This window comes from Muscardinus avellanarius (assembly GCF_963383645.1).
Source record: "Muscardinus avellanarius genome assembly, chromosome: 2".
NCBI lineage: Eukaryota > Metazoa > Chordata > Mammalia > Rodentia > Gliridae > Muscardinus > Muscardinus avellanarius.
In genome coordinates, this window is record NC_137787.1 from 162,804,539 (window position 1) to 162,832,017 (window position 27,479).

The following is a 27,479-nucleotide window of genomic DNA, read 5'->3' on the forward strand; positions in this document are numbered from 1 at the left end:
TTATGGGAAATACACACAATAGAATTCAATTCAGCTATAAAGAAGAATAAAATAATAGCATTTGCAAGAAGATGGAAGGAACTGGAGAACAGTATGTTAGAAGGGACATATGTTTTCTCTAATATGCCCAAGCTAGTGAGTAGTGGTCATACCAGAGGGACTCCAGATGATGGAGGGGAAATCTCAGCAAAGCTTGAGTGGAAGGATAGGAGAGGAAGAAAGCTGAGGTTGTTCAATGGAGGAGCTGCATACGAATATGTGTAATAGTATAAATATAACATGGTTAACCTGGACACTCTTTATTGGGAGGGGGAAAGGGAAGTTGGGGGGGAGGGCATGAAGCACAATATAAATGTACACCATTTTCAATATGTTCCACTTATAAATAAAAAATAAAGCCAAAGCAAAATTCAAAATTTCTATGATAGTTGTCTTCTTTTGATGCAAGAGCGGAAGGAGGGGCAGGCGCTGCTGTGTTAATGCTGTGGGCTGAAGATATTCCCAGCTTTCTGCTCAGTTTCTCTTGACTGTACTTGATGGGCTCCTCATTAGTTCTAGGCAGTGTGAAAGTTCTGCTCCGCACAAAGTCTCCACTGACACCTCCCTGCCTGGGTGAGACTGGTCATTACCCACATGTGGTCACCCCATGGGAGCTGGGGACTCCTTACAAGTGAAACGGAAAACACTGACTTCCTTTTAGGTCTTCTCTGATCTTGATCTTCTCTGATCACATCTTGATTTAGTGAGGATAGTGGAAGCACCTCATGGCAGCCAGGCACAGGTAAGAATCTAAGCTGCATACTCAATGTTTGATGGTGTTGGGTGTGGTTCTGTTATTACTGTAGGTTTGAACTGCTGGAAAGCAGTTGTTGCCTAAAATTTATCTGTCTCTTTATGCAGCCATTTTCTTGTCATTTTGGCCAGCAAGAGCAGATTCAGACTTCTGTTGAGGCTGTGTGTGTGTGTGTGTGTGTGTGTGTGTGTGTGTGTGTGGTGTGTTAATCACTCATGGGCATTTAAACTCTGAGCTATACCCTCAGTCCTATTTTATTTTATTTTTTTATTTTGAAGCAGGGTCTCACTAACTTGTGGAGGCTGCTCTCAAACCTGCCATCCTCCTGTCTCAGCCTCTCAAGTACTGTGATTACAGTTGTGTGCCACCATGCCCAGTTTATAATCTTTTTCAAATGTTTACAACACTATGTTATTTACTCTTGATTTCAATACCAGGTAAAATTTTCAAATTATGTAGAGATGTATAGATATAACTTATCATTAAAGTTATCATATAATTTATCAACTGAACAGGAGCAATTATAGTGCGACTAGTCCTATCAAAGATTACTCTGGGATCTCAAGACAAAGTTATAATTATAAAACAAAGGCATAGAATCCTGTGGCAAAGAAAGCTGAAATATAATTGATATCAGTATTAAGTAAGTAAGGTACTATTCCTTAACATTATCATTTAAAAGAAATGATTATTAGTTACTTTTCCTCTTTCATTAGTTCTTTGATATTTTTTCTCAGTCCCTTAAAAGGTATGACAAATATCTCTAAGGACTCAGTCTAGATAACATTTTTTCCCCTAGCTCGCTTGCTGAAAATATCATTTAGACTTTTTTATTTCTCTTCTGTATTATCATTACATATTCTGGATTTGTGTCCCAATTTTGACTTTCAGTGCAATACAAACACTCCAAAATTTCTTAAATATCTCCTTATAAAATGCATGAAAAAATTCTAATTGCATACCGTGAAACGCAGAGCTGTCATAGTTTGTTGACTCCCATCCTCCTCCCACTCCACCCACAGTGATTCTCTTCTCCATAGCTTGCCTCTTTGTACATGGCTAACTCATGATTAAGATCCTCTCTAAATACACTATTGCTCTCCTTCCACCTGATAAAGATTTTTTTGTATTATAGTTAAAAATTGTATTGGATTAGAAAAATTTGTTAAGTTGGTAGGTTTTAGCTGCTTTTGCCATAAAAAGTAAGTGTAAAAATGATGCATTGTTTTTTTCCTTTAGTAACCAATTTACTATTTATATGCATACTGTAAGAACATGTTATACATCTCAAATATGCAAAATAATTTTTATTTATTTTAATTTTTTGTTTTGTTTTGGGTGCTAGGGATTAAACCTAGAGGAATTCTGCATCCAGAGACATCACCCAGACCTTGTTATTATTTTATTTTGAAACAGGGTAATCATTAAGATGCTAAGGGTCTCACTAAATTGCTGGAGCCAGTCTTGAACCTGCAATTCTCCTATTTCAGTTTCCCAAGTATGGGGATTATGAGCTTGTGCTACCATGCCTGACTATAAAATTTATTTTAAAAGAAGAAAATCTAGTTAGTTCACATATTGACTCTTTAGTCAAGATTATTTGTATGTTTATTTGGTACTGATGATTGAACCCAAGTATATTCTACCTGTGTCTATGCCTTCACCCCTAATTTTTATTTTTTATTTTTTGATTTTTTTGTCAAAAAAGGCTCTTGCTAAGTTGCTGAGGTTGGCTTCAAACCTGAGATCCTCCTGTCTCAGCCTCACAGGTACTGGCATTACAGGTATGTGCTACTATGCCAGGCTGTTCAATCATGATTTTTTAGCTCTTTAACCTGTCACTTGTTTATTAATGAATAAATGCCACATTAATTAATAAACACTACATACCATTGCTTAATAATCTTTGACCTAACAAGATCTCACTCGATAACTGCGCACTGTGGGACTCCAACCTGAAATACTTCTGTTTCTGCTTTTCAAGTACTGATATTACAGATACGTACCACTGCACCTAGCCAATATATTATGTTTTTTACATTACACTTCTTAAAAATTTAAAAAAGCTTATAAACATATTTTAAAACATTGTTTTTGCCTGTTGGGATAGTGCACACCTATAATCACTTGGCAAGCTGAAGCTGGAGGATGGCAGATTTGAGGCCAGTCTAAGTAGCTTAGTTAGGCCCTCAGCAACTTGGTGATATCTTGTTTCAATATAAAGTGTGAAAAAAGAGTTGGGAATATAGCACAGAGTTAGAATATCCCTGGGTTCAATTCTAAGTACTATAAAAACATTTAAAAAGTTCGTATTTCAAGTCTCTTACGTAGTTCTAAGAAATACATATTTTGTCCTTTTTTATTAAAGAAATGAGTTTCAACTATTGTTTAAATATGATGTCAACTCTACATTTTAGAGAAGATATTTAATTAAAACTGTGTCATATAATTGATGTTACAGAATAAAATCAAAACTTTCCCTAACATTTAGAGTAATTGGTGTCAATTAACTACAAATGAAGATAAAATTGCTCTATTATATCTCATAGTGCTACTTTAAATTTAAATTCAAAATTTAAAGGTATACTATATTGTATATGTAATATATGTATATATGTCCATTTACATTATATATGTTTGTGGGTATAGATAAAGATATAATGAAGAAGTTGTATGTAAATCATCCCAAACTGGGAAAATACTATAAGATGAATCAAACAAATTCAAAACTAAAATAAAATATTTCCCTTGGAAAGCTTACATTTTTTATATTATTTTATTACACTTTGACCATTTACATCCTTGAAATAAATTGGCTCTTAAATGAAACTGCATAAGAAAATGTCCAAAATCAATAGTTTTACAAAGAAGATTTGTAAAATTATATAAAAATTCTACTACCATTTGCTAGCACTATTCTAAATAATTTGAGAAAAGAAATGACATTTATTAGTAAAATAAAAATATAAGAAAAAATTGTAAAAGGAAAGATGTATTTCTTTGCTGATATTTAACATTATTTTCTTAATTATTTACATTTTATATATTTTACTTCATATTCCCTGAGTTTTCATATAACACAGCTAAAAATAGGATTAGATACTTTTTAGAAGAATTGTGTGTTACTGTCCTTTAATAATTTCAAATTTTTATTATTTATCTTACCCCTCATATATAAGTATATAGCACCACCTGTCTTATAAGCAGGTGCGTTTATAGTAGAGAATTTTACTGAATGTAGAATTAGTTTCTTATATTTCATGAGACAGGGAAGGATTCACATAGCTAACCTTAAAATAAGTTTACTACTGAGATTTAAAATCAGACACAGTCTGGATATTAACATTATATATTTTATTTTTAAAGATTATTAAAATTTATATAAATTCTTAATTAACATTGACTAAAATAAATGTATTTCATACTACACAACAAAGAGTCTAACTGTATTCCTGTTGCTATTCTCTAAGCAAAACAGCCTCATTTGTGACTCTGCTCCTTGTATTTCTGCTGTTTATCCATATAGATCCTTACCAGTCTCTGCACATTTCTTTAAAAGTTTATGATAGCCCTTAATTCATGTGGGTGCTTGCCTATATAACAAGCAAAATTGCATTCTTTTATAAACAGGAGTCATATATTAGCTTTCTCTACCTAACATGTTTCAAACTTCATATATCTTTTAATTAGCCTTAGTTAATATCCATAATCTTGTCTTTATCAAATTTACTAAAAACAAATGGTCATAGTATTTTTCTGCTCTGGATCCTACCCAAAGCTGGCATTTTTAAAAATCACTCATTGTATGATGTGGACTAGTATTCTTAGGTGTAGAATATACTGCCTGTTGAACATGAAGAGGTCTCCCAGGCATTCATTGATTCTTCTTCATGGTATACAATCTAATGATATATTAACTATTTCTTTTAAAATATATTTCAACTGCCCTAGTCCCCTGGTACCTTTTGATCTACTTTTGGCTTAACAACTTTACTGATTTTACATATGTCTGCACAATTGCCTCTACAAAATTTTTAGTGTAGGTCAATTTAGTAGCTTATTATTATTTATCTGTTTTGATTAGCATGATGGAAGTTGTAAAGTGCATCTATGTGATATTATGAAGGATAATAAGCAGTGCAGACCTCTTTGGATTCTATCAGAGAAGTCATACTCCAGATGCTGATGTTTAATATATACTATTGTCCTTCCATTTAAACACGATCTGCCTTTGGTCTTCTGCTCCAATAAAGAGAGAAAACTAAAATACATTCAAACAATTAATCTTCACATACCCTCTTCCTGAGGTTGTGTTAGTCTGCTCTATCAAAGGCATTGCATCTAACATAGTTGCTGGAATTGAGGCAATACTTGTTCTGTTTGTGATAATATGTGATCATTCTCCAAGGTATGTCTGAAGAACTAAATGGTAATATGATCAAAACTATAATTCCTGCATCCTGTAAAGTAGTAATAAATTCTACAACCCCTTCAGGAAAATATAATTAATATTTTGTATGCCTGTTTTGTTAATTTTCTTTCATTGATAGGGTTGGGGATAAAAGTATTAGTTATCCTTTTAACCTTCAGTTCTGTCCCATTAAGCAAAGACTGTGCCAGCTCCCAATTATGTCTATTCTATTGTTCATAGATAAAGAAAATAACCACTGGGTTATTATAGAACTAAGGGAGACAGTGGGAATGGAGTTTTGGACAGGATTTCATTTATAAAACTTTTTTCTTATCAATTTAACAAGTAGGCCATTAAAATTTCTCATGTCCTGTTATTAACATTCTTGTAACCAAGAGTCATGAAAGTGTTTGAACACTCCCCTTCCCTGACATTAGTTATCTAAGAAGTCTAATTGTATTAGTGTTTCAGGATTCTTTCTTATGAAATTCCACCTCATATCCCAATGTGTGTCAGTTTACAAAGAGCTTCTATCCTAAGAATTGGAGAAGAGGTGCTGACACTCCTCAGACTCCAGTCACTAATTTTTGCTTTCATTGAATATTGAAAAATGAGTATGGCCTTTGTTACATGTTCAACTATTTCTCTTAGGTGCCATTTTTTAAATAACTTTAGAGACCATTTCTATAACTATCTGTGGAATAGGCCCTCTCTCGTTTCCTTCTTGACCTTGCTACATATCATAGTAATTGCATCCACCTGACTTCATACTTAGGTACTTTTTTCCACAATCTTACCCTCCTGATTGATCTTAGTACTCTTAGCTCCCTAATGGCTTCTCATAATGTCAGGAATGACTTACACTGGGAGCCCCCATCAAACCCTGGGTGATGATGGCATCACTCTGACTGGCATTTTGCTAGCAGACTTGGTAAATGGTGTTTGATTTGCACTTTATCCTGCAACATGATCATCTGGCAAGCTTTAAGCCTTTATATAGAATAACCACTACAGCAAGCCCAATTTCTGGGTATTTTAGTACCTTCCTTTACTGCATATAATGGCAATTCTAACATTTAAATATTGTTTGAGTAGGCTTTTGCTTTTTAAATATTTCTATAAGACATCCTAGTAGCAAGCCTGTCCTGTGTACTGAGATCTTTTACAAGTTGACAAATACTGTATTCCAAGTCAATATGTTCAATACATTTACTCTCCTATTTCCTGGTGGTCCATTACCAGCTGAGTCTTATACATTTTTGGTTTTAATTCTCTTTCTTCTTCTCAGCTTAGATGCAGCATATCTTTAGTAGGTGGTGTAATTGATAGTCATTTTCAATAAGTAGACGTCAGAATTCTATTGTTGGGGAGTCTAGAAATGGAAACATACATGTATACACACAGATAGAGGCTTTTTCACTATTCTTTGTTCATGTATTAAGAATTCAGAATTTAGAGTATTTGAGAGGTTTTCATGGAATCTTCAATGAATTACTTATAAAGCAAAGCATTAAAACATATGAAGTACTAAAGAATTCTATATTAATTTAGGAGGATTTGGAACTGTCTTTGTCACTACTCAGTAGAGCAATCATATGGGTGTTAAGTTGGGTCCTACACTCATGTGACTTTGTGTCACATGACCTCTGCAGGGCAAGGGAGGGGCTGAAACCCCCGCGAGAAGTGGGCGTTCCCGCGAGTAAACCCTCATCTCGCGAGATGCATACCTTGAAAAGGAGAGCCCGCGTCCTCAAGCTTCGGACAGGCGCGCGGGCCCCACGGTGCCTCGCCCTGATCCCCGGGAGAGCCGTGCCATTAAAACTTTACATGCCATGTGTACCGGACCTCTCTCGTGTTTTTCACACTCCGCCGTACCACTTATTTTTATTTTACTCGCATTTAATTTTTTATTTTACTTATCATTTGTTGCCGAACCGGGAGAACTCTTGGGTCCCTCCCCATTTTTTTCCTTTTTTTTTTTTTTTCTGTTTTCTCTTTTTCTTTTTACTCTCTTTTTGAGCCCCGGATTCTCCGACCCGCCAGCAGCTCGACTGTGAGGTCCCACACCAGCGCTCCGCTTGCAGGCGTTGCTCCCACCACTGCCGCCACTGCTGCCCCGTGCCTGCCTGGACCTTAAGCCATCTTTCCGGCCCTGCGCTCTCCGGGAGAGCCGGCGGCCTTCTTCCCGCCCCGGGCTCTGCTGAGAGCTCGCGGCCATCTTTTCGGCCCCGAGCTCTGCTGAGAGCCGGTGGCCATCTTTTCCCGCCCATGTGCTCTCTTCTGGAGCACCGGAGGCCATCTTCCACTGCCACCGCGGCCGCGGCCACCACCGCCGGGGCGTGCAGGCTCCGCCGGCCGCCAGGCTGCCAGTTCCACCCGCCCAGAGCCAGGCTCCTTGGGTGATGCTGGCACCTGCTCTGCCTGCTGACCTCCTGCACGGGCCAGGACCTCTGCCTGCTGCTTGGACCTCCTAAAACTGCCGTTCCTGCCTGCCCACGCTGCCCACCACTGGAATGGGACCGCGCCGCCCGCGGACTGCGCCACACCGCGCGCCTATGTCTTCTCCGCGCCTGGCGTTGCTTAGACCCGCCTGCCGGGGCCGCCTGCCTCCTCCATCTAGGTGGCCGCCACTCTGCTAAACAGCCCCCAGCCCGCCAAGTCCAGCCCGCGCTCCAGCTGGTTCCTCCACTCGGACTCGCGCCCTGGCGCCCTTCACCCTGTGCCTGCCCACCCCTGCTGCCTGGGCCTGGCCATTCCGGTAAGCAGCCACATGGGATTACTGGGGGGGGGGGTCGCCAGCTTTGGCCCGCCATCTTGGACATGTGGAATCACTGGGGGGCCGCCATCTTGGCCCCACCATCTTTAACCCCTCCCACCTCATAGCCTCACTGGAGGCCTCGCCATCCTTAACCCCTCCCACCTCATGGCCTCACTGGAGGCCTCGCCATCCTTAACCCCTCCCACCTCATGGCCTCACTGGAGGCCTCGCCATCCTTAACCCCTCCCACCTCATGGCCTCACTGGAGGCCTCGCCATCTTTAACCCCTCCCACCTCATGGCCTCACTGGAGGCCTCACCATCTTTAACCCCTCCCACCTCATGGCCTCACTGGAGGCCTCGCCATCCTTAACCCCTCCCACCTCATGGCCTCACTGGAGGCCTGGCCATCCTTAACCCCTCCCACCTCATGGCCTCACTGGAGGCCTCGCCATCCTTAACCCCTCCCACCTCATGGCCTCACTGGAGGCCTCGCAATCCTTAACCCCTCCCACCTCATGGCCTCACTGGAGGCCTCGCAATCCTTAACCCCTCCCACCTCATGGCCTCACTGGAGGCCTCGCCATCTTTAACCCCTCCCACCTCATGGCCTCACTGGAGGCCTCACAATCTTTAATCCCTCCCACTTTCCACTCCTAACCAATCCTAGGAGTCGGTGGCCATCTTTCCGGCCCGAGCCAGGCAGCTTGGCACTTGCTCTGCCTGCCGCTTGGACCTCCTAAAGCACCGTTCCAGCTTGGTTCTCCGGTCACCGCCGGGACCTCTGGCCGGTTTGCCCCACCCGCCCCGAGCCAGGCTCACTGGCGGTGCTCCTCGGGGCCCAGCCTCAGCGTCTGGCGCGTGCCTGGAAGCCATTTTGTCTCTACGCCGCGGGCCCGGCAAGCCACGCAGCCTGCGCGCCCCCACTGATCCCGCCAGCCGCCAGTGCCGTCCACACCAGCCACCGGCATCCGCGCGCCCTGGCTCCACCGCGCCCCCAGCAGCTTCTCAGCGCTTCTGTCACAGCCAGCGCTGGCCGACATCACTATACTCCGGTAAACTGCCTTCTTCCCTTGGTTAGCGGGTTCCGGACTTGGGTCTTCCGGTCCACTGGGACCTTAAAATCCAAGCGCTTGGTGACCCATTGTCCCCCGGTCCACTGGGACCACCCTGTGGATGACCAGGTCATCCTCCGGTTTTGAGAAGGAATGAAGACGTTCTTCCCTATCTCTTAACCTCTGTTTCCGAACGATTGAGCAGGGAAATCGGGGACGCCCATTTCCTGTTCTTCGTTTCCGCCTGCGAACCAATTATGGGGAGTCGAACCTTTATACTAGCAGATGCCCTGAGAGCCTGTCTGCCTTGATACGAGTTGGGAAATAGGTTGCGGTGGCCCAGGAATAGTTAGGAACTTTTATAAGCGGTCTGGTATCCCTCCAAATGCTCTCCCCCATCAGCTTCCATTTATTTTCCTGCCAGCTGCCATTTTGTGATGGCGCATAGTCACTGCCTGGTGATGTCACAGTCACCATCTTGGCCTGCGCCAGACTGCAATTTTGCTGGGTGGCCCGCTCGGGCGCGCCCTAGGTGCTGTGGGAAACGCCGGGGCTGGGGCGACACCCTCTGCCCGTGGGGAGTCTGCGTTGCCATTCTTGCCGGACACCAGCCCCGGGACGCGCTCTTTGTGAGTATAGGTCCGTCACAGCTGACAGAACCTTAACATAGCATCTAAGTTTTAATTCCAGAGAGAAACAGGCGGAAATGGAGCATACACTCCGACTTTGCCAAAAAGCAGATCCCTGGTAGCTGCCCTTCGGCTGGCGGTGGCGGCTCAGCCCCCTGGAGCGCCACCTAGGTGTGGAGGACTGCAACAACAACTACCTCCAGGAGCCTGCCTCAAGTGGGGCAAAGCCACGCCTACCAATCAGACTGCCCGGCGTGTGGCCAGGAGGGCCACTGGAACAATGCCCTTGGAAAAGGGTGAGCCCCAGGTGCCTCAACACAGGGGGAGCACCTTTCCAGACCAGGCCCCGCCGCTGGCCCTACTCAGCCTGGCTGAAGACTGACGGCTCCTGGATCCCTCAACCTCCATCCTCTTTGCCAGCTCAGGGTAGCTCTCCAGGTACTGAGTAAGCCAGTCTCCTCTTTGGTCGCCTGCTCAATCTCATGATTTGTTTTTTTCTTTAATAGCCCTTGCCTGTTCAAGCCTCCTCAAGCGCACATCACTAAGCTGTCCAGGGTAACCTCCAATTCGCACTGCAGCTATGCACCCACCTGCACCCCCTTCTGGGGGACTGGACTCCCGACTCCTCCCGGCCTGGGGCCCCTGACGACGCCCCTTGACAGCAGGAAGAAGCTAGAGGGTCCAACGTCATCCATTATCCCTACCATCAAAAGGCCGGAATGTTAAGTTGGGTCCTGCACTCATGTGACTTTGTGTCACATGACCTCTGCAGGGCAAGGGAGGGGCTGAAACCCCCGCGAGAATTGGGCGTTCCCGCGAGTAAACCCTCATCTCGCGAGATGCATACCTTGAAAAGGAGAGCCCGCGTCCTCAAGCTTCGGACAGGCGCGCGGGCCCCACGGTGCCTCGCCCTGATCCCCGGGAGAGCCGTGCCATTAAAACTTTACATGCCATGTGTACCGGACCTCTCTCGTGTTTTTCACACTCCGCCGTACTCACTTATTTTTATTTTACTCGCATTTAATTTTTTATTTTACTTATCAATGGGCAGCTATAAATTTTATCTTTTCTGCATTATTCTTATTCATACATTCTGATATTTATACTGATACAAATCTAGAAAATTTAAATGATCATTGGATGTGATTTACAAATGAATAATACACTATTTCTTTATTCTCCTTTCTATAAGAATTCTTTTGAGACATTTTGATACTGATATTTCAATAAAAATACAAATATAAACCAGTGAATCAGACATAGTCATCATAATTTAAGTTTAATATTGAGTTATTTCTTTGAGCTATGAACTGTAAACAATAATTCAGCATATTGCAATGTATACCTCTAAATATTGTTGAGCAATTCATTAACTTTCATTTATGGTAGAATACCACATCTCTTTCTATATTTCTCCATATGTCTATCTTTTTACTTCTATTTCTTTATGTATTTATCTATATACAAAATACAGAAAGACACACATGAACATATACACACCTACGAATATTATTTTGTACAATGGGATTTTACATTACTATAATACATAGTATATGTCAAAGTATTTCAACTACTTCCCTGAAAACAAAGTTTAATTCATGTGTTATAGATCATTCTGCAATATAAACAAGTTAAACCTAGTAACCCCAGTAAGTATTGATCATGTGTCTATTCTCAGTTCTTTGACACATAATAGTCATTCAGGCAGTAAAAAAACCTATATGACAAATATAACCAGAATTCAGCTTTGCTTCTGATTTGAGGATGAAATTCATGAAGTATAATTTTGAAAGCTAGCAGAGGTAGGCAATGTGTCAAACTGTGGAGGACATTTCACCACATGGCCTAGCGTCCAATTTTCTAAGTGCCCAGCACTGACCCTAAAGTGCTGAGGTGAGTTAGATAAAAATGCCTCATGTCAGTCAAAGGGACTAGCGTGATTGCTCAGCCATCCTTTACAATCTCCCTTTGAACCAAGTAGAGGTGAAATGGTGTATATAGCAAAGTCATGAAGATTGATGGCACCCGCTGCTTCCAAAGGTATCCTATCTGCATGCAAAGCACTTGACACATGAACTGATGGAAAACAAAGCATGTTTGCCCAGGAAAAGTGCTTCAGCAAGCTTAATTTCCATAGCCATTTGCACAGCAAAAGCAAGATCTAATAGGTCCCAGAGAAATCAGCAAAGCCATGATAAGAATTCAAAGCCACAAACTAAATAAAAAGAGATTATTAGCGACATTGCAGAAGGCAAACAGCAAAGACTTAAGTGATCAATACTTGACAAGAGACATGCCACAAACTTCATGTAGAGGTCAGGCTCACACGCCGTTTTTTAAATAAATCGACTGACTCTCGGACAAGGCACATAAAATGTCACTTTTTATCTCTCAGTTGATATTTTCCTCCAAGAGGGGAAAAAAAACCTATCTATTCACCTCTCTGAGAGATTTGATCGAAAAGATAGTCACTCCTGATATAAGGTTTAAAGGGGAAAACTGCAATCAAGTGGAAATTTTTGTCAGTGCCTTAATCTCTGATTTGTAGAAGGTTTTGCTTTGGGATATTTGGTATGTCTGAGGATTGCCACCAAAGAGCCCTTCTGTTCTTTAATGGTGGTACTAAATCTTAACAAACGTGAGCATGAAAACTATTGTGCTGCACTTGTGAGGCATATATCAAAGTTATATTTTTTAAAGCTCGGGAAGGCAGTTGAATCATGCATGCTCTTTATGGAGCTCTGATCAGGCTGATAAAGGCAGTTCAGCTTCAATAAATGCTTTTTAAGTGAATGTTTTGGAAAGTGAATAGGAAATTCAAAGCTCACACTGTTGCCAAACTGCTCCCACAGCACTTTGATCACTTTGTTTCTGACATTTTTTTGAGAATGTCTTGTTTTTATTAAAATGTTGGCATCTAGAGACCAAGAAAGTTAACTGTAGTCACTGAAAATATAATATACAGTAAATCATGGGATGACATGACTTATTAAGTAGTTTGTACACATTTCTTAAAAAGAAAACTATTTCCCTGTGGGGTCACACACAGCATTGCACTTGTCTGGGAGAAAGTTCATATTGTTAAAAGAAAGACAAGTACAGAAGATAAATCAAACACTAGCACTTTGCCTCAGGCAAAAGGAAAAAAAAGTTATACAGTTTTACTATCTAAATGACTAGGAATTGTATAATGTAAAATTAAGAAATATAGAAAGACACAAATGCTGAATTGCGAACAATGCACTTTATACAGATTTTAAATTATGATCACCAAACATATCTTTAAGTTGAAGGACAGGCAGGGCAGGTATTATGAACCTCTCACATTCTACATGCCAGATGCATATTTCTATAGATTAGTAATAGAGATTTCTCTAATCACAAATGTCACAGTTGAAAACATGGGACATTTGAAATTTAGGGTTTGAGTTACCTGTAGTGTAGAATATTTGTGTGAAAAGTTACTCAAATGGAGACACATATATTAATATAAAAATTGTCTAATTTCTTTATCATATACATGGAAAAGGCATAAAATAACATCTTATATTGCCATTGCTGACAAAAAGCAATAATAACCCGAAAAAGAACAATTTTTCCTTATCTTAGTTAACAAATTTAACATTTACTTCAACATCATTAATTGTAATTTTAATACCGTTTTCAAATTTTTAATGTTAATTACTTTTTAACTAATGATATTCCCCTAAGCTATTGCATGAATTTGTGATAATTTTCATAGGTTTCATGTTCTCTACAATATGAGAGAACATGAAATAAAAGGATGGTTCTGAAAATCTCAGGAAAATTAATAGATTTTACACTCCAAATTGAACTAGCAAGTGCCATGAATAGGATGGAGACACACACACACACACATACACATACACACACTCACACACACACACTCTCACATATTTTTTCACTAATAGAATTATAGTATTTTTATGTAATGCTGACTTGAATGTTAAGGGCAATGCACTGGCATGAGTCACTATGTCAAAAAGCTTAGATTAATTTCTAATTTAAAAATTATAGAACCAAAAACTTGATTGAAGGCATTTAGAGACAGCTCTCTCTTTGATAATGGTGAGCAAGAGCTTTACAGTAAACCCCACTCAGAGTACTAGTAACACCAACAATAATTTTGGATAAGTGAAGGTTCTGGAAAATAAAGAAATCAGCAAATAATTACCAGACAAGGATATTGGGAAGAAGTAAATCAGGGAAGGTAAACCTGGCAATTGAGACTGTTTTTCTCCTGAAGATATTTAATTCCAGAGGATGGAATGGAAGTTTTGGCAGCCTCTCAAGGATGCAAGTAGGAGGGTTTGATTTTTTTCATGTTTTTCCAAAGAGGATGGCTTAATGAACTGTATGAGACCCTGAATATATGTCTTCTGAAAAAAAAAATAATCCAGAATAACACATATAGCAATATATCTTCAAATCATATTAATACCTATAGTGCTTTTGGATGATAATAGAGTGATTATATCTTCTATTTTCTTAGAAATGACCTGGGAAAAGATATTATTATAATCCTTAAAATATTCCTATGTTTCAACTATAACATCTAGACACAAGTAAATATAGGTAGGCATATGAGGAAATAAGACAACATATGGAAAAATCAGAAAAAAGAAAATTATTATAATTGGAATGCATAAAAATAAATATGACTTCACTATTACACACAATAAAGTAATGGATAATTTTGGTTGATAAATAAAAAGTATAAAAAGCAACTTGAAATGACTATGAACAATGTGGCTGGATTTAATATTATAGTAGAAAAAATGATATGTTTTCTAATTAAATGAAGTACAGATCATAGAAAAATAATTTGGCTAAAAGAGACAAAACTTAAAAATATAAAAAAATTCTAAAAGATATAGAACACAGTGAGATGGCATATCATATATGTAATTAAAAAAATGTAATATGCCCATTTATCCAAAATAGAATTTGAATAGACTGTGGTTGAGAATACATGGTATTAATTTAAGATAACTCACAGATTTTATATTTGCATATTTCAAAGGAAAAAACAAGAAAGTGAAATACATGTAGAAATATCAGGATAAATCTTTTAATAAAGACAAAAAGCAAATCTTAAAAGTGGCCTTAAAAATAGAGGTTACCTTTTAAAGAGCAAAAATCAACCTGACAGTAGATTACTGAACACACACACACACACACACACACACACACACACACACACACCAGGATGCCATGTTGCAAAATAGATTCTATATTCTTCAAAAATGAAGTTAAATGAAGGCATTTATAGACATACAATTCAATGTTTACATGACACAATGACTCAAATACTACTCATATGCTGATTACCAACTACTATCTGAAGACCAATACTATAGTTAACCATGCATTTTTATCTCTATTTAGATATTTCACAAACATCTTAAGTATTATATATCATATTGAAATTGAATTTATCATTTTATTTACAAGAACTGACCCACCTACAACCTTCTCAGCAGATGGTGGTTGCATTGGACTGATAATATTAGTTTTATTTTCATGTCCATTAAGCAATAACTATCCATCATTCTGTTTACCAACTATACATAGTCAACTGGTCAAAAACATAAGCCAGAATCATTCTTTTACAACCTCAGTCAGATATTATTCTTTTCCTAAAATCCTTCATGGATTTTCACTTCACTCATTGCATACATGTTTTCTTCCAATGACTGATAAAAATCTGCATGATATGCCCTTTTTCCATGCATTTTCTTCATCTCTTACATCATCCTCTAAAACCTCATCACCACTTCTTATGCTGCTCAATTCATCTTGGACATCCTGCTTTTCTTCAAAGACACTAAGATTCTCAGGACTGTTATGGGGATGAAATTTTATCTTACTTGTAAGTTAACTGCTCAGCCTGCTACATTCTCACAGAAGCTGGCAAAAGACAACACTTTTGTATCAGAAAGTAAGATCACTTTATACAGCATAAAGAGTAGCCATATTATCACATAATCTTAATTTACTGACTCCAATTCGTATAGGGTATTATTACAAGCAACATATGATGACTGCCCATGTAATGATTGTAAGATAGTAAAACTAACAATTTCTGGGGTTGTGGATACATCACTTGCTTAAAATGTGTGAGACCCTTATTTCCATCCTTAGCACTACACCTCTACAAAAATTTGAACTCTAAACTTAAAAAACCTCTTTTTTAAAAAATATAGAGCTACAAAAAACTATTTTTAGAAAACAGAAAAAACTCAACATTATGATTTTGCACAGAAAGTATTTAGATATTATCTCTAATGTTAGATATACATATATACAACATGAAAAAGGTCATCAATATATAAGTGCTGATCTGGGCTTGGTGGTACATGAATGTAATCACAGTACTTGGGAGGCTGAGACAGAAATATTGCAAGATTGAAGCCAGCCTCAGCAACTTAGCAAGGCTCTCTGCAACTTAATGAGACTCTATCTCAAAATAAAAAATAAAAGGGTTGGGGTTGTAGCTTAGAGGTAGAATGCTCTGGACTCAATCCCAAGTACCACACACACACACACACACACACACACACACACACACACACACAGTGTATATATTCAATGTACATATATATATATACATATATGTCATATTACATATATACATATATGTGTTTATATATATAATGTACATCTATACATGTACAAACATGAATGTATAACTTTGCTTACAAGATATACAGAAACATGATCCACCCATGGAGAACTGGCTCCTGAAATAGACCTATTCTTATTTAAAGAATTTTGTACTAAAGTGATGTTCTAAAAAATACCAAAGGAGGAAACCCATTGGTGTCAGTCCTTCTACCAAAGAAACAACAGAACTAGAAAATGGGGCTCAGTTCAAAACTATGGTATCAGATTGAATAAATTGGATAAGAGAGGTTGCTCCTCTCAGGCAAGAAAGTGACATGCGTGAACAAGGCACCATCTCTGTGTCTCATTTCTTACGAAAGTTAAAGAGCAATCAGGCTTAGTGGCACAGGCGTATAATACCAGTACTTAAGCAGCTAAGACAGGAAGGTCACAGGCTCAAGGATAGCCTCAGCAATTTAGCAGAGCCCTTAACAATTTAGCAAGACCTTATTTAAAATTAAATAAGTAAATAAATTATAATACCAGGTGTATACATCAGAGGTAGAGTGCCCCTGGGTTCAATGCTCATTCTAAAAAACCAAACCAAACCAAAACAAAACAAAACAAAACAAAAACTAGAAAAAGTTTCGGGAACTAGGAATATCCTGTAACTCAGGAGTATCATGGGCTGGTGCCATTGGTATATGTGGTAGTTTCCTGAGGAATTAGCATAGATGTTTGCTTTTATTTCAGTTCAATTCTTTAGGCCACAGTGGTTTCCCAGATACACCATATTTTTATTGGGCATTTTAATATTAGTGAATCCATTATCAGATTTCAGATATTAAAGAATGAGATCTTTAATAACTATACATAATTATGCACACCTTGCAAAAAAGTAGTTTAAAAAGTAAAAATATACAAATGCAAAAAATTTCCAAAAACCCAATCAATTAGCTCCAGACCTTGCCAAAGAGAAATCAACAATTGCTGAGAATCATATTTCTAGAGTTACCAAATTATTATATTCAGACTAATTATAAGCATATATATCTGAGCATTCACTAGATATGTAAAAATTATAAAAAAAATATCCCTGAGTAAGCATGACCATTTTATCTAATAAACTATATCAGATATGCCTCATGAACTGAAGAAAACCAGAGAAATAAACTAAAAAATTAGACAAACAATGCTTGAACAAGATGAGAATGTCGATAGCAAAGAAAGTATTTATAAAAAGAAGAAAAAGTACTTGGGGGACACAAACAAGCTAACCAGTATCTAGCAGCAGATCTGAAAAGAGAAGAGAGAATAAAAGGGCCATAAAATGAGTTGAAAAAAATGGCAGAATACAAAAAAGTTGTTTTTTATATAATAAAACTGAATCATACAAACTGAAATTAAGCTATTTTCAGGGTGTATGCCCATACTCCCAGTGACTCAGGTGATCAAAGCGGTTGACCAAAGCAGGAGGATGACAAGTTTGAGGCTAAGCTGCCAAGCTAGGCAATATAGCAATACCCTGACTCAAAAAAAAAAAAAAAGTGCCTGGAGATATAGCTCTTGTGGCTAAGTAACCCTGAGTACCAAAATAAATAAAAAAAGAAATTTTCAAACAAGAATCTAAAATAAATTTGAAGCAAACAAAGAAACAAATACTTATTTAGGAATGAATTTAACCAAGGAGACAAAACTTCTATGCCGAACATGATAAAATATTGCTAAAAATGCACAAATACATAAAAACATTTGTGAGCTGGAAAGCTTAATGTTAATAGCATGCCAATGCTACCCAAAGTGATCTATATGAGAATAATAAAATGTCTGTCATTTTGTAGAAAGAAAAAAATTATTTGGAACTTCATTTGGTAACTTGAAGGACTCCAAATAGCAAAAATAATATTAAGAGCAAAAATGCAGTGGGAAGACTCAGTCTTTCTGATTTCTTGGATATGATATCAAAAGCATAGACAGTACAATAAAAGAAAGATTAAACTTAACTAAAATTAGAAACATTTGTACATAGAATAGGTGAAAATAGTTATAAATCATATCTAATATGGAATTCTTATTCAGAATATATGAAAAGGTTTTTTTTTCAAATTTACAACAAAAAAGCTCAGTTAAAAAATGTGCAGCACTGGGTGTGGTGGTACATGCTTATAATCTCAGTATTTGGGAGGCTGAGACAAGAGGATTGCAGTTTGTGGATATTCTCAGCTAGTAAGGCCTTCTGAAAATCAGTGAGACCCTTTTTCAAAAATAAAGAATAAAAAATAGGGGTAGGGTTGTAGCTCAAAGGTAGAATGCCTCTGAACTCCATTCCTAGTACCATAAAAAATTTGCAAAAATTTTGAATAGACATCTCTCTAAATAAGACATACAAATGACCTATAAGCACATGAAAAGATGCTAAGTACAATTAGTCATTAGGTAATAAGCAATAAAAATTACATTGAGATACTATTTCAAATTTATTGAAATGGCCATAATAAAAATAAAGAAGCAAAAAACAAAACAGAAAAAAAAAAGGATGGTGGAGAGCTAAGTGAAAAACATAGGTTTTTAGGTATAGAGCACTACACCAAGAAATTCCACTTCAAGGTATATACCCCCCCAAAATGAAACAGGTTCTCAAGCAAATAATTATGCACCAACATTATTGTTTTGAGAGAAATAAAATTCTGATGTGTACCTCAATATAAATAAAAATTGAAAGCATTATATTAATTGTAGTAAGCTAGGCATAAAATTATAAAAACTATATAAATACATTTGTGTGAAGTATCTAAATGAGCACCTTCATAAAGAAAGAATGTAGAAATGAAGTTACCAAGGGTACTGGGTTTGAGTAATTGAAGGTTATTGCTTAATAGTTATTGAATTTCAGCTTCAAGTGAGAAAGTTTTGGAAATAGATATTGAGGGTTATAAAAGATTTAAACGTATTAGTACCACTGACTACACACTTAAATAATGCAAGTGGGGAAAATTTCATTTTATGTTTATATATATATATATATATATATATATATATATACACAAATTACCATACTAAAATAAAGAAAGCATCTTTAACTATCCTTTCTATCTGGCATGTGTTTTCCATACTGCTTGGTTGATCCTCCCAAGCCTTAAAAACCTGTTGAAATTCTATTTCTCACTACAGCCTATTTTTACCACCCTATGTGTAATTAAAACTCTAGGACTACCACTCCTTAAACTTCCTGATACTACTTTCTGAATTGTTTTCTTATTTCAAAAAAAGTATTTCCTTTTATGTATTATTTATATGCTTTTTATGTTTGTTGTTTGTTTTGTTGACTCCAGTAAGAAATAACTCTATCCAAATTTGTAATCTAGTATCTGTTTTACTTAAAAACAACAATGCTATTACCTAGATCATGGTTAATAAATTGTGTGTGTAGCATGAATTAATATATTAATAAAGTTATACTAATCAGCTATTTTCAAGGAAAGTATTAGAATTTTGGATATTATTTAGAAATAAAACATGGTAATATGTGGAAGATTTTGTGATTGTCCTTAATGAAAGAAGACAGTTTTCATGCTTGGTTATTATTAGCCATTCTTTATGTTACACTTAAATGGCTGAATAACAAAGCTCTTGCATAAACATAAGAGCATAGCTCTTGAATAAAACTGTTTTCAACAGGATACCCTTGGAAATATGTAGTATATGAACATGATTAACTGAAGACATTTCATTCTTCAGTGTTTTTCTCAGTTACCTCATCTGACAGCCCTGTCACATTGGTGGGAAAACATGAATATTAATCTGATAATCTGTAGAGCAATCACTTCTTTTCACAGATACACTGAATTTCTGAAAATTTATTTTAATATATCATAAAACAATATTGTATCAAAAGAAACCTTAAGAAAGGAGACTTACTTGTTTACTGAATCAAAATTAGCCTCTGTGCATGTTGAATTGAAATCAAATTTCTGTTAAATAGGGCCCCAAGAAATCAATTGTAACCAGCAGTTAATGACCAGTTTGCGAACAGCTTGAGGCAAAGCCAAGGGCAGTTAACACTCCAACAAATTAGTTGCTAACTGTACTAATGACTGATTTTGCAGGAATTATTGCTATTATAAACACTCATCAATCTAGCTTTATCACAGTCTAGAAAAGTTTGCAGCCAAAAAAGAATTTTATCCCCTCAGATTGATACTCTGGATTCTAGTAAATATGAGGATCTAAAATTATATAATACAAAAATTTCTGCTTTGTTGGGAATAATCAAATTTTAAAATGTACATTTTAAGATTGTTGGACCACATAAAATAAAATTGATCAAATAATAATAGGTTAGCATCTGTAATATAATATCTAGTCAATAAAAGGGAAAACATAAGAAATAAAATAGATTTATATAGAATCAAACTAAATTTAGGATGCTGACTTAATGTGCTTAAGAGCAAATGTGTTTTTAGAAATGAATATAAATTTTAAACTGTGAGCCAGTCTTGGTGGCACATGTTTATAATCCCAGTACTTGAGAAGCTGAGACAGGAAGATCACAGCTACTTAGTGAGGCTCTCCACAACTTAGTGAGACTCTGGAGTCATCATCATCTAGGGGCAAGATTCTATTCTCCATGTTGCCCAATTGATTGTTTATAGTTTTAATTGATGTCTTCCCCTCAATGATTGCATCCTTTGCTTTTTTCAGATATTCTCTACATTCTTTTTGAAAGTCTTGTATTATTTTTACAGTTATATTCTGAATTTGTCCTTCTGGTTATCTCTGCAATTCTGTGTTGTCAGGTTCTGTTATTGTGGTGTTGTGAGAGTTCATTGCTTCCTTGTTAGTTCTACTTCTCATGAATTTAGAAGTTTGTATCTGTTGCTTTTGATAGATTTCTCTCAGTCTCTAGGTGTCAGCTGGTATGTTCAAGAACAAGTTGTGTTGTATTAAACAGTAAATTTTGAGTGAGGAGGGAAGTGAAGTCGTAGATTCAATAATAGGTTAAAGCCACAGATAGGACTGAATAGAATGAAAGTATGAGTTTGGTAAAAGCAACAACAACAAATTAATGCAACCCTACAAATATATGAATATTCAGCAGACTGGCCCTTTGCAGTTGCTCTCTGGGTAGACACCGAGTGCCACCAGCACCATTCCTGCTGCAAGCCTGGTTCTCTGAGTCTTTCTTAGTTTATGCTGATTGGCCATTACCAATTGGGCTGGATCTAGTATTAACCATAGGTCACCCTCAATGCTTTCTATAGATATGGAGCCTGAGTCTCTCCCTGCTTACATGTTGGTGGATGCTCTTAGACCAAAGAGTCTCTGTTCTCCACAGATAGGCCTGGGGTGGTCTGACTTCTCTTCATTCACCATGATTGAATGGTCTGTGGTAATTCTGGGCATCCTGTTAGTTGTATCTATCATTAAGTATAGGTCTCCCTCCATGCTTTCCAGTGATGCAGAGCTTGAGTCTTTCTGAGCCTCTAATATGTCCAACAGTAGACTCCATCCCCATCTTTCCCAGGTTGAACTGCAAAGTCTCAGACCCAGGGAGTTTACTGAGGCTGTGCAAGACCTGGGAGCGTCATGTTGGGCATTCTCCTGAGGGTGTTGTTGAGTGCTGCTCTGGATCTCAGAAGGGCGTGGTGAGTTTGGCTCCCACTGCTGCAAGTTGTAGCTGGTGTTTGCATAGGAGGAATTGATGGCTTAGAATTCTGATAATCTGCAGCCACTCACTTTCTTTCAAGTCCTTGGTTGTTTTCTTGAGAATTTCTGGAGTCTGGTGCAGTGAGTCAAGATGGTGCCACTGTGGTGCTAGAGGCTGAAAGGTTTATTTTCTGCTCTGTGATCTTCTAGCTTAATTTTTTCTTGCCATCTTTTACTTATCATTTTCTTTTAAAGTTATAGTGTTTTCTGGGTTTGTAAAAATGCTGCTTTTAAGGCAATGGAGATTGGGTGTCAACAGGACTGTTATATGCTGCTTCCCTTGATCACCATCTTCCTGGAAGTCTCAGTCTAATATATACTAGATTAGGTTAAATGTAATATATATTATGTATTAAATGTAATAATACAAATAAGTTAAATGTAATATGTACTATGTATTAAATGTAATAATATATGCGTATGTGTGTGTGTGTTCTAAATGTGTTATAGATAATATCTAAAAGTAACCTGTGGCAAAATACTGGCATGTAAAATTATATCTAATGTCACTTTAGGGTAATTTGTTTAGTTTGGATAATTGTTTCTCTATTTTTGATATAAGTACTATAAAAAGTATTTTAATTTGAATAAAATGTTTTTTTTACTTATTGTTTTTAATATGTGCTAATCTTTTTCTTACAACTAATGAATAATTTGAAAAGTCATTTAAGTGCTTTTACAAAATTTTTATTTATTTATGCATTCTTAGATTAGTTGTTTCTTAAAACAGTTTACAATATTTTTGACCTTTGAATTGTGAGCATATATAAATATAACTAAACTCTACTTATTAAATTTTATACTACTAATTTAATTTAAATTTATTATCATTTTGTAATCCTTGAGTATTCAGAAACTTTAACTATATACTTAATAAAAAGTATAAGTATCCAGCCCAAATATACTTAATAAAAAGACACCCTTCACAACTTGATCAATGTTAGTGGTTAATTCTACTCTTTCTAACTTGATCCACTATATGTTACATCTCTTTCCACAGTTTGATTATGCCCCACCTATACAGAAGTAGAAAATTAATATGAAAATCAAAGACTCAATGTTTGCCTTAATATAAATGTCATATAGCAGCATTTCCTAATCCATATTTTTTTACTCATTGATTTACTCAGACTTTTAGTAATTATATACACACATATTTTATCATACACTGTTTAAATCCCAACAATTTAACTAAAATTTTTGAGCTTTATTGTAAAAATACATCTTGCTTAGTTCTCTCCATCTGTTATTTTAGCCCTAAATTCCTTGGTTGTCTATTTTTTCATATCTTGTTTACTGAGAACTAATTTTTCTTTGGGCTGGACACTTATAATGTTTTTAAATAGATAATATTCATGGTACTGAGATGTTCATCTTTCATATATATACAAGTAGAAATTAATAACTTAAGACCAGAAGAATATAAATAGCATTCTTATGCTATTATATTTTTCTATTGTTCTTTCTTTAACTAAGGCATACTCAGATTCAACTTTAATTTTCTGTCATACATCATGACTTAAAAGTATTAGGAGTTTTGAATAGGTTTGTAATAATTATATAAAAATTATATTATCCAGGAAATTTATTATCAATTGTTATTTGATAACAATTGTTATCAAATGTTATCTTTCTTCTTTTGATTTCTTTTTATTGCTTTTATTGGTTTTCATAAAAAATGTAAAAACTTTGTATGTAGGAAATTATTTTACACTGCTTAGTATATTCTATACTTTCAATTTAAATATTTTACTCAATAGAACATAATTATATATTACATAAAATTTAATGAACTAAAGGGAAGTTCTTACACACATTTTAAATTACTAAAACTAAATATAAAAATTCACAAGATGTTGTCACGCCCAATCTTAAGACAGAGAATAAGTTGATTAAATTGCAAAACTATAAAATTTTAAACACATATTAAAGTCAGGCATGGTAGCGCATGCCTGTAATCCTAGTACTTGGGGGGGCAGAGACAAGAGGATCACAGTTTTGAGACCAATCTCAGAAACTTAGACTCTCAACAATCTTCCGAGACCCCATTTTCTAGAAACAAATAAAAATAGAGACACAATATATCAAAACTATTGGGACTCCTTTGAAGCCAGTATTAATTGAAAAATTCATAACACTGACTACCCACATAAGAGAAGAGAAAATCACCAAATAACCTAATGCCATACCTCAAAGCACATAAAAAAGATAAACAGTCTAACCCGAAAGTCAATAGAGGACCGAAAATTATTAAAATCAGAGCAGAAATCAATGAAGTCGAGAATTAAAAGTAATACAGAAAATCAACAAAATCAAAAGTTAGTTACTCAAAAAATTAAACATGAGAGATAACCACTAGCCAATTGAATGAAAATAAAGAGGGAACCAATCCAGATTACTAAAATAAGAGATGAAAAGGATGTTATCATAGGCAGGGTGGAAATCCAAAAGAATATCAAAACTACTTAGTGAATTTTAAATCCTTTATGGAGGAGCTACTTTCAGTACTCCTCAATATCTTCCATAAAATACAAAGACATAAAGCTTTCCTAAATACATTGTATAGAACCAATATCAAATTAATGCCAAAATCAAATAAAGATAGCTCAAGGAAAGAAACCTATAGGCCTATATCACTGACAAACTTAGATGCAAAACTGCTAAACAAAATACTAGCAACACATGTTCAGAACTATATCAGTAAAATTAAAAATCATGACCAAGAAAGATTAATTCCGGGACTGCAAGTTTGGTTCACCATACCAAAATAATAATAATAATAATAATAATAATAATAATAATAATAATAATAATATTTTTTAAATTATGTAATTTATCACATAAACAGAACCAAAGACAAAAATAACATAATAATTTCAATGCTCAAATAGTATTCAGTAAAATTCAACAACCATTTATGCTAAAAGCATTGCAGAGAATTGGAATAGAAGAAACATACCTCAACATCATAAAGGCAATGTACAATAGGCCCACAGCCAACATCATATGAAACAGGGAGAAACTGCAAGAGATCCCCCCAAAAACAGAAACACGACAAGGATGCTCATTATTACCACCTCTTTTCAATAGAGTACTTGAGACTCTAGCTAGAGCAATAAAGCTACAAAGGGTAACCAAAGAACAACAAATAAAAAAGAACTAAAACTATTCCTATTTGCAGATGACATGATATTATTCTTAGAAAGCTCAACAAACTTAACCAAAACATTTATATAACTAATACAAAAATTCAGCAAAGTGTTTGGATACACAATCAATCTTAAAAAATTAGAAGCTTTTTTGTATTCAACCATAAATCCACTGAAAAAATTCAAAAAACACTCCCTCTCAGGATATTTCACAAAAAATAAAATACTTACAGTTAAACCATACCAAGAAGGTAAAATACCTCTACAAAGAAAATTATAATGCACTGATAAAAATAAATCAAAGAAGACCTTAGAAAATGGAGTAAATATCATCAAAATGGCTATTCTTCCAAAAGTGATCTATGGATTTAATACAATAAGGTATGGACAGGGGTAACCTGATTTTCAGTGTTCTCCTATGTGTAAAACAGCTGTCCACAGATTAAAAAAAAATCAAGGGCAGGAGTGCTAAAGTAAATGTGTTTAATAAATACATACATAAAAGTAAAAAGTTTATTTGCAGGTCACATTAAAATAAAGTATTATATACCTTAATGATATCTCAATAAAAATTATCCAAACTGGACCCAGAGAGAAAACTAAGAAGAGAGATAAATATATGAAGAAATAATGCCACAACATACCCAAAATTGTTTAAGTATATCAACTCACGGATTCAAGGAACTCAATTAAACCTTAAGTAACATAAAACTGATAAAATCAAATATGGGAATATCAAGGTGAAATGCTTGAAAAACTGAAGATAAAACCAGACCCCCCCCCCAAAATAAATGGTTTAAAAACACTGGATTGAAATTCAATTAAGAAATTTCAAACATTGACATAGCATCAAGTACAATATGACTACATCAATCATAAACAACTGAAGCCACTCAGGTAATTTTTTATGTGTTTGTTTTAGATTTTAAGCTATAGAAGAAATATAGGAAAGTTAAACAACACTTCCTGAAGTTAGCATAGTTAGGAGAGTGAAAAAATTGCATATCACTGTACCTTTTTGGAGAGGACATAGTAGCAATTTGATGGAAGCTACTCATATCCAATGTTTCAGTAAATAGGCCAAAGAAGACTAATTAAATAAATGTGGAGGGGATTATTAGTAATTAAATAATTGTAGAAAAATCCTGGATATAAAAACCATTTTTGGGGGGGAGGTGGTACTGGGGGTGAACCCAGGGGCTTTCTACCTTTGGGCCATACTACCAGACCTATTTTATATTTTATTTGGAAACAGGGTCTCACTAAGCTGCTGAGGCTGGCTTTGAACCTGTTTGATCCTCCTGTCTCAGCCTCCCAAGAGCAGGGATTACTAGCATGTGCCACCACACCCAACAAAAACATTTCTTAGAGTTATTACCTCCAAGTTTTGAGGTCAACACAAATTTTCACAGATCTTTTAATTTGTTATAACATAAAGTGGTAAAATGGCTCTTGCATTTTATTATGATGATATCATAGAATTAAAGCATATTCAGAACAGCAGATGATTCAGTATGATTTCAAAAAAAAAGTATAATTTAAGTTTATTTTAATTGTAAAATTGACAATATTCCATAAAATAGAAAAATCCCAATTTCTCTGACCATAAAATTACTTTAAAAACATAAATACCCTGAAGCAAAGTGGAACCACTTTTAAAATGTTTCTAATTGTAAATACATCTAAGTCAATGGCTATTTTCTCTTCATTTAAATCTAGGTGTTTGGTACCTCAGGGTGAAAAAAATAGTTTTTAATTTATGAACACCTGAACAGATCTCAAATATAGATGAATGACACTATTACCTGAGTAGATAATTCATTTTTCTACAGTGACAATCTGCCCTAATGTTTCAGTAGTGATCCCTTCAAAATATGACTTAAGGTATCCAAGTCTATACTTTGGTCGCTCAAGTAATAGCTAAAGTTAGATTTCATATAAGAAACTTTAATGTAGAAAAAAATCCATAAAAGCAGTTAATTTTGTATAATTAAGTGACATTAGCTAATAAGATCATATTCTCATTTAATATAGTTGTGACATATGAGACAATGATTTTTAAATCTCTTTTCCCTTAACTATATCTGGAGAGCCTTTGATGAAAATGTCTTTAATATAATGGGTCTTTCAAGAAAGGTAAGGGCAGAAGTACTCAATTTTCATTTATCATGTCAAACAACTGATACACTTAGGATATCCCTGGGGCATTGTGCTCCATCTTCTTAACTAGACTAGGTAACCTGAGATTTTTTTTCCATATCAATACTACTACATAATAGATAAAATGACAGTAGTAAATATAACTGGACTTTAATTAAATGAATATAACAAATTAGAGTACTGGTAGACAGA